The sequence below is a fragment of the Prionailurus viverrinus genome, chromosome B1 (assembly GCF_022837055.1).
Source record: "Prionailurus viverrinus isolate Anna chromosome B1, UM_Priviv_1.0, whole genome shotgun sequence".
NCBI classification, from domain to species: Eukaryota; Metazoa; Chordata; class Mammalia; order Carnivora; family Felidae; genus Prionailurus; species Prionailurus viverrinus.
Genome location: NC_062564.1, coordinates 35,373,462 through 35,382,390, shown reverse-complemented (window position 1 = coordinate 35,382,390; position 8,929 = coordinate 35,373,462). Strand labels below are relative to the sequence as shown.

Here is an 8,929-nt window from a genome sequence, read left to right as displayed (position 1 = left end):
TCAAGGGCCTACAGTTTGCCGACCGGAACGCTGTCACCTCCCGGAGCGGCAGCAGATTCCGGGGGCGGCTGCTACGTTCCCCAAAGGCCTGCTCCGGCCGGGCCGCGGGAGAGCGGGAGGAGAGAAAGGGAGCGTGGGGGAGCGACCCCGAATCACACCGGCACCGGCTTGGCGTGGGAGGATTCCCTCCTCGGTGGCCGTGTGGGCGCGGTGAATCCCGTGTCCCCCCCGCCCCCCCCCCCCGACTGGGGAGTCGGGGTTGGGGGAAGGTGCATTTCTCAGGGGGAGTGGGAGTGCTGACAAGGAGGAAGAGAGGATCCCCGGGCCTCACTCCGTGGGAGGGCCACGCGGGCCGGGGACGTGTGGGAGGAACTCCCGAGCTGCACATTGCGGTGGGGGTGGATGACAACCTCGCTCCCCTCCCCTTCGCTCGGCGGAGAACTGGGGGTGGGAGGGCCCGGCCTCCCCCGGATCTTCTCCGATTCTTAGGAAAGGAGGGATTCCCGCCGCCCGCGAGCCCCTCACCCCGCCCCTGCCGCCGCTCCCGCCTGGCTCCCCACACCTATACAGGGGAGGCACTGCGCCCCCGGGCTCTCCTCCGCCTGCGCGGCGCTGGGAGGGAGAGGGCTCTGCAGCGGTCCCCGGCTCCGGCCGGAATCAGGGCATGCAGCGCCTCCCGCCCCCGGCTCCCTCCCTAGGGGGGCGAGCGGCCGGCCCGGGGGCGTGGGCGGCAGTGTGAGCCCGGCTGGGCGCGGGAGGGGCCCGGGCGGCTGCAGGGAGGGTCGCGGGGCGGCGGGCCAAGCCGGGAAGAGCCATACAAGGAGCGGATCCGGTGACGCGCCGGCCGCGCCCCTTCTCCTCGATTTGGCTGCTGATTCCGGTCCCCGGATTTGCATATTTTGGCATCCAGTGGAAAAGGAAAGAGGAACGGAACCCGCAGCCTTTAAAGGAACCGCACAGACTCTAGCGTCACCTAGGGAGGCGGTCTGGGGGGCGTGAAAAATTAGCCAGCGGCTCGGGCCTCTGGCCTTGGAGCCTGGCAGTAAGCGAGAGGCCGGGAGCCGCGGTGACTAGCGAGTAACGCCCGCACCTGGCCTTTTCTGTGGCGCTTTGTACTAAGCGTGCACCGGGAGGTGGCAGGGGTCTCTGCGGGTTCCTGCCCAGGGCCAGGAGACGCCACCAGGTCCGCGGCCTTGGGCGTGCGGCAGGCCCCAGTATTGACTGCAGTGCCCTTGTTTCCCCGCGCGAGGCACAGCTCAGCCTGCGGGGGTGGCGGGAAGGAAGCCGGAGACCTACAGGCTGTCAGGCTCAACTCCGGAGGACCCTGCCTTGATGCACCTCCTCGCCATCTGTTGAGACCACTCCCCAGGCGAGGGGAGTAAGGAGCTGGAAACCCTAGTCCTGTTCGATGGGGGCCCACGTTAGGAAAGGCAGAGTCAGTGGGAGAATTTGGGATCCTTGAAAGCTTCCAGGACCCCAGAGGCTGTGGAGGAGTGTAGCCACTCCAGAGATGGCCCTCAAACACTTCTAGGGTAGCTGGACTTGTTGCACCCGAGTAGCAGAGCTCGTCGGCTGGCTGCACCCCCTGCTTACCTGTTGGTGAGGTTGGATAGGGGTCTTTGGGCACAGATTGCCTCCCCCACTCCTTCTTACTAGTTCTTTTTTATTTTTTTATTTAAACATTTTTTAAAATGTTTATTCATTTTTGATAGAGAGGGATGTAGTACAGCTAACAGGGGAGGGGCAGCAAGAGAGGGAGACACAGAATCTGAAGCAAGATCCCAGCTCTGGGCTGTCAGCACACAGCCGGATGCGGGGCTCCAACCCACCAACCAGGAGATAACCACCTTAGCTGAAGTCTGACGCTTAACGGACTGCGCCACCCAGGAGCCCCATCCTTCTTCCTAGTTCTTGATAAAGAATGGGAGCCGGCAGTTCAATTAAATAAGTATTCATTAAAACTTCAGTGTGACCTTGGGCAAATTTCTGAATTTCTTTCTTAGCCTCAGTTTGGTTGTTTGTAAATTGGAATAGTACCTATCCCTTAGGAAGCATTAAGCTAGGTAATCCTCATAGCGTCTTTATGCTAGACCCCTTGCAAGCATTCCATAAACGGCAATATTGTTGAACTATATTCTCCTCCAACTCTACCGTGTGACAGAAAAATGCTTTCCCCTCTTATGAGTGAGCATAAGGATATAGGATATGCATATGATATAGGGAGTAAAAAGGGCCGGGTATCCCATAGCTGTGTGATCATATACAAGAAGTATTAAAGTTTATTATTTGGGGGGGAAAAGAAAGTCCTGTTTGTGCGCCAGGTACCCGCTGGGCGCTCTGCCAATTTAGAGATGCTTGAAAAAAAGGTCCTCACTCTGCAGGAGTGACATAAGGCAGGGTACAACGAAGTCACTCATCTGCACTTTAACACTCTGGAGCATCCTTCTAGACTTTCTTGGAGGCTGGCTCTGGCTCCTGGGGTGGGGTGGCGGACTCTTGCGTCCCTCCTTTGCCATGGAAGGAGCCACACGGGGGGAAGACTCTCTCTGCCAGCATAGGTCCTCACTGCCTCGCTCCTGTTCAGGTTGTAGCCCCTCTAGGTGCCCCCTGTTACCCTGGATGATGGTGGCAGACAGAGGCCAGGGTTCTGTGGCAGGAGGGGACAACCCTGGGTATGAAGTGGGTGTGGGGTGTTTCGAATGGCTGCTTATAGACTAATGGCCTTCTCCCTTCTGGTTGCCAAGGCTTGAGTTTAGTACAGAAGGAAAGTTTTCTTCCTTCCCTCCCCCCTCTTCTTTCCTCTCTCCCTCCTAAACAGGGGCTGAGGGTGATTGTCTCAGTTTTACTGGCAGGCTCAGGTGAGATTGCCAAGGGCCTAATTACCTGAACTCCAAGCCCTTGGACTTGTCGGGGAGCGAGTAGGCACTGGTTCAGGGCGTCCTCAGCCTGGAGATGGTGAAAGGCAGGCCCGGCCCCTCTGCAATGGGGCCAAGGCCGCCCCTTGGTTGCTTTCTCCCACAGAACCCAGGTAGCCTCACCGGCTACATTTGTGGGGGCTGCTACTGCTTGTAGGGGAGACAGGTGTGTTTGTCTTGGTGGAAGGATAAAGGAAGGAGTAGATGTGGCCCTGGAAATTCACCCCTGGAAAAGGCCAGGTTGTTGCTCTGTCTTGCTCCTTAATTCCGCAGTCACCTCTGAACTTCATTTAGGTCCCCTTTCACTAAAGATATCCAGTCCTTCTCTGGTGTCTTACAAGACCCCTGCCCCCACCCCAGCTAATCCAATCTGGGGTGCTAGCAATTATTGTACTGCTCTTCTCAGGAGCCATTTGCATTTTAAAAGAAAATGGTCAGGGTAACAAATAACCCAGAGGAATGAAGCCCAGTGCTTAGCCTGATGCCTGGAAAATGGTAGGTGTGCATTAATGCTGGTGGAATGAGGTCTGACTGTGGACTACCAGGCCCTTGTCACTACAAGGAATGGGAGGTTTGGACTACAGAGAGTGTCTGCGGTTCCTCACATCATTCCAGGCACCTATGTCTAGGGCCCATCCTGGTGGGATTGCTCTGGAATGACAGTTGTCTCAAAGGTATTCAGTTGCTTTCCATTTTGGGGTGCCCCACAGGATGTTCACAGGGGAGGGGTCATGGGTGGAATCTCCCTGGCCAGCCCTCCCTGGCATTCTAGAGGTCATTGCCATTTGTCTGATAATGGCAGTCAGCTGAGGCTAGGTGGGCTTTGCCTAGAAGCTTTTGGAGGGGAACTATTATTGATAGCCATGAAGACTTTTGAGGGTGGTGGTCCTCCCGAAGCCACAGAAGATGGGACCATGGGAGCCCTGTGGACATACTTATTGTCTTTATTCTAGTGGGTGCCTGGGTGGCTCAGTCGGTTAAGCATTGTCTTTATTCTATACAACAACCCAGTGAAAAGGCTTTTAGGGCTGTGCCCTTAACATTTTGCTTTTAAAGAAAAAATGAAAGATGAATGCATTGGAAACAGTCTGAATTGTTAATTGGAGCATACTGGGCCAGGAAGTGGCTGAGCTGACATTTGAACTCAGGGCTTTGTGACTCCAAGCAACTGCTCTTCATTCCAGCCTTTGTCCCCATCGTGGCTGTCAGAGGAAGAAATGAGATGGCAGAGGTGGGTAACAGGATGGATGTATATACAGTCTATGGAGAAGGTGAAGGGGAGAAGAAAGATCAACTGGAATGGTGCCTCCCAGAACCAGCTTCGACACAGCATGGGGTAGGGGAGGAGCCCCGGCTTCAGGGAGAGTCAGGGGCTACAGCACTCCGGGAGATTGGGGCGGGTGGGCAGTGTTTCCGCGGGGCTCTCGGTAGGTGGAATGGCCACTGTGCCACTCTGAGCTCAGGTCCCGTAACCCTAGGTTGTCTCAGAGACCACAGGGGCCTCTCTGTGTCAACCATGCGCTTCCATTTTAAACACCTGCTTGTGTCTCAATTCAAAGTAACTTATTATAGTCATGTTGACTCAGGGTGGTTTTTGATCAAGCTTCCAGCAATTTTGGGGCGAGTCTGGTGACCAAAAGGGAGAAAGTCTTGCCACAAAGTAACATTTGCTGGGAAGGGGCCCCCAAGTGGTCCTGGAGACCCAACCTTAGGCACAGGTCCAAGGTTGTGAGTAACTGCCACAGGGGTCAAGAGGATGAGACTTTAGGGCCAGGCCGGGGCAGGATGGGAAGGAAGGTCTTGGGTAGAAGGCAAGATTTGAAAAAAACCTGCTATATGGGTAAGTGGAAAGTACAAGCCCTGGCCTGGGATCAGGACTATGAGTTCTGCCATGGATGATGTATGTGACTTTAGACCAGGTCCTCTTGTTCCTGGGCTTCTGGTAGGAACTGGACCGGACAACCCACCTCTAAGTTCTTCCCAGCCCCGTTAACCCATGAGTTTCAGATTCCATTGTAGAAAGGGTTGGGAGGGGCTGGGTTAGCATTCCTAACCAAGTCTGGGGCTCTGTAATGCTTGGTCTGGGATCCTTGTGGAGAAGGAGGTGTAGGTCAGGGGATGAGGCCTTGTAATGGGAACTTTGCTGTGGTAGCTTAGGGGCTCATGGAAGGTAAGTGGAGTCATGTGCTCAGAGAGCCTGTCTCTGCCCCTGGGGGCCACTGTGGGACAGCCCCCTTCTCAGGTGGGAGGGATGGTGTCTTAGCAGAAAGGACTCTTGGGGGATGGGACTTTTTGGAAAGAGGAACTTTGTCATCTGAAATGAACCAGAAAATGTGTGACTGCGAGGGGACGGGGGGGGGGGGAGGCAGTTGGGGGGGCAAAGAAAGAGTGAGAGAGAAAAGGAGAGAGCTGAGAATAGGTTCTCCCCCCACAGACCCCCACACAAGCAGCTTCTTGTTGGGTTGCAGATTCACCCATGGGCCAGGTGCTGGATCCAAGAGGCTGGCAGGTTCCTCTCCTCCCAGCTCTGTAAGGAAAACCTTTGGGAAACCAGAGACCTGTGGTCTTTAGATCTTTGCCTCTTACCAGCTCCCTGTCTCAGGACCCTCCTCAGCCTCAGACGAGTGGGTCTTTCGCCTCATCCATCAAGGTGAGGAGTTGGGGATAGACTCTTGGGTTCTTCTTTGCTGTTCCATGCAGCCAAAAATCTGGGATCCAGGGAAAAGCAGTTAATGACGTTTGGGCCCTGAGTTTGAGCTCCTCAGTTGTATTGGCATCCTCTTTCACCAAGATGGCTTAGGCAGGGCTTCCTGACCTTTGTCATGCCTTAGCTGTCCTAGAAAATGAAACCCTTTTTTATAGCCACTGGGGTAAAGGACTGATGCTGCCCCATCGGGCCCTGTCCTGTCACCCTGGGGGATGGGGGAAAAATACCTGCCAGCTGGGGCCCATTGGAAGTCTGCCCATCAGCTTGGCTGATGGCATGAGCTTCCCTGGCAGGGCTTAGGGCAGATGGACAAAAGATAAAGGGCACGATCTTTCTCCCTCAGATACTGCAGAATTATTTGGGATGTTTAGAATTATTTGCCCCAAGATTACCCAGAAAGTTACTGGAAGACAAGAGATGGCATCCAAGTTCCCAGAGGGCAGAGACTGAACTCAGTCGTCTTTGGGCCTGCCCCAGTGGGGGCTCCTGTAAGAACTTGTTGATCCAGTTCAAGGGCCCACCTTGGTGATTCTGAAACATGGTCTATTGGAGGAGTGGTCTGATGCATTTGACCCTTCCCACCTGGTCCTTTCATTTCTACTGCCCCAGTGCCCCCTGCACAGTGGGCGACCCCTTGTCCACCACAATTCCATTTTGTCAGGAGTGCTCCTAGGCCTGGGACTTAGTTCTCTTGCTTCAGTGAGGCAAACGTCTAGGGAGCACTTCCTGGGCACTGTTTGTGGAGGGAATCAGACTTGAGACTGAGCTCCTGCTGTCAGTGAGCAGGCAGCTTATAGTGAATGAGGAGTGAGGCCCTGTGGAAGTGAGCGTGCCCAAGCAATCTTGCTAAGTGTCCCAAAGGAGGCACAGACAGGGGGTTCAGAGGGGCAAGGACCACCTTGGGCGTATAGAAGGGACTTGTCCAGGAAGAGGGGAAGGCCCGACTGGGAGGGGGGCTTAATTAAGGCCCTGAGGAGGGGCTGAGACACATAGTGAGGAGGGGAGCAGACAGAAGGGGAGAGTAGGGGAGGGGGATTCTGTGCCAAGGGCTGTGATTTCTCCCTCCCTCATTTTCCTATCAACTTAATATTTTTCATCTCTGACACTAGAAGCCATTAGCATTGTCCTTCCAGGACTTCTGTCTCTCAGAGTGCCTAGCCCCAGCCTGATTATGGCGTGTTGTGCAGATGGATGAGGAACCGCAGAGGGAGAGAAGGGAGACAGTACTGAGCCTGGATATGCTAGATCCCATCAGATGTTTGGCACCTTCTAGAATGTAAGGTCCAGAAAAGCAAGGGCTTGGGTCTGTGACCGTCACTGCTCTATCCCTAGCTGGAACCTGGCTTATAGCAGGGCTCCATACATATTTGTGGGAGAATGAATGTGCCAGACACTCTTTCAGGCCCCGTTCCTGATTCTATGAGCAGAGATAGGAAAGGAGGATAACTCCAGGTGTGAAATCCAGGAGAAAGAAGGAGCCTAGGGAGTCCAAGGCAACATGGATCCCAGGTTGGGGGCGGGGTAGGATTAATCATACATAAACTCAAGTGGTAATAGCTCCGTTAATTGAGTGGTAATGATCCTTGGCATTTTTCATCTTCAAAGTCAGGAACAAACTGTAATTAATACTCCAGCCACCCGGGGGCAGGGTGGGGGGGGTGGTGTGGAGCATCTTGAGATGAGGCTACTCAGCCCAGGGAAACTGAGGCATTGGTGTTGAAACTGGTTAGGAGAGTGGATACAAAGCCCAGCAGAGCCCAGAATCTTCAGGGGTGCCTTGAACACATTGCAGGGTGGCCCCCTCCCAAACCCAGGCAGCTGGGGAGCCCGGATCATGAACGAGGAGGGGGTGCTGGAGACCCGGGAGAGGCAGGGAAAGGAGTTTCCGCCATGGGCCTGGCCAGGAGAATCAGATGTGCTGGTGGCTTGTCCCACGAGGGCCGGCCCAGGCCCAGGATGAGCCCAGGGTCGGCCCTGGAGTGGTGGGCGGAGCCGGGAAGGGGACCCGGGAGTCCCTGGCGCCCAATGGCAGGCCGGCTTACGGCACACTCAGCGTGAGTCACCAGCGGCTCCGAAAAGCCTCCCGGTTTCCTCATCACAGTCTGGCTGCACCGAGCCCGGAGGGAGTTTTTCATTAAGGTGATTACCCTGCCGTCATTAAAGGCTGGTAAATAGCACCCAGGGACCGAGGGCGCGCGCGGCTGCCTCTGAACTGCGGCCCGGGTTCACAGGCACCCCTGGCGGAGAGCGGCGCCGCTGGGCCTCCTTGCCACCAGTTGGAATCCTCCGTATCCAGCGGCCAGGAGCCCGTGGCCTCGGAGTTCCCAGAAGCAATCCCGTCGCTACGCTACCCTACCTCTCACACCGCGTTGCGTTTTCTCCTAGACTGTGATGTCCTCGAGGGACAGACAGTTCAGCGCCCGTTTACTCAGGAAAGCCTCCCCTGTGACACCCCCTCCAGGTGATAACCAAACTCCACTTCTAGGTTGCCACAATCCTGTATATCTTCTTACATTTATTTGTGTCATCCTGCGATGAGCGTCCCCTCCCACCTTCCAAACGTTCCAGAAAGGCAGGCACCCACTACTGATTGTGCGTTGTTTCCCTAATGTGCCCCCCCTCCCAGCCCCCTCTACCGCCACTTATCCTGCTACAGGTGTAGCAGGCCTCTGTGCTTCTGAATTAACAAGTCCCTGTGAGGCAACAAACTGTTTGATGACTCTGCCCCTCTGTCCGATTGCTGTCCACATTTGACAGGGATCTGTTGTGCACCTACTATGTGTCAGGCATTGGGAAGTCCTTGCTGTGGGGAGACTCGAGGCCTAGTGAGTGTTTAGGGTGGGGATGGGCGATAGCAAAAATATAGGAGGTGGTGGTAGGTGATATGAGAAAAAATAAGGAGAAAGGGAGAGAGTGAGGAGGAGTGCATGTTGAGATCCTGTTTTATGTAGTAATTCTCCCCATCCTTGCATTTTGGAGCTAGCTTCAGTGCCACTGATAATAAAGTCAGAAATTAGAACATGTGGGTCTGTGCCGTAGTCTGGCTACTTTATTGTGTGCCCTCTGAAAAATTCTGAATAAGTACAATCTTTGCTTTAAAAAATTACATCAAAGTCTGCTAAAGAAGGTCAGGTCTCTGAAGGCAAAGTCACTTGGTCCCTTGCCCCCAGCATCAGTCCCTCTTCCCTGGGTCAGCTTTCCTGCCTGCCACCAGGTGGCCAGAGATAAAATTCTGACAGTTCCAGAGGACGCAGTAGTTTTCAGCAGCTTCTGGGGAAGAGATGGCAGTGGGCCAAGGGTGCCTGTG

At 55.0% G+C, this 8,929-nt stretch overlaps 1 long non-coding RNA gene across 1 annotated transcript; it reads right to left on the bottom strand.

Moving 5' to 3' along the window:
* Positions 1-5,065: 5,065 nt before the first annotated feature.
* Positions 5,066-8,237, bottom strand: LOC125163860 (uncharacterized). Its single transcript, XR_007151571.1, has 3 exons — positions 8,136-8,237; positions 5,502-5,623; positions 5,066-5,254 (listed from the first exon to the last, which is right to left on the bottom strand). It is a non-coding gene; the product is annotated as an uncharacterized LOC125163860 (long non-coding RNA).
* Between the last annotated feature and the right edge of the window lie 692 nt (positions 8,238-8,929).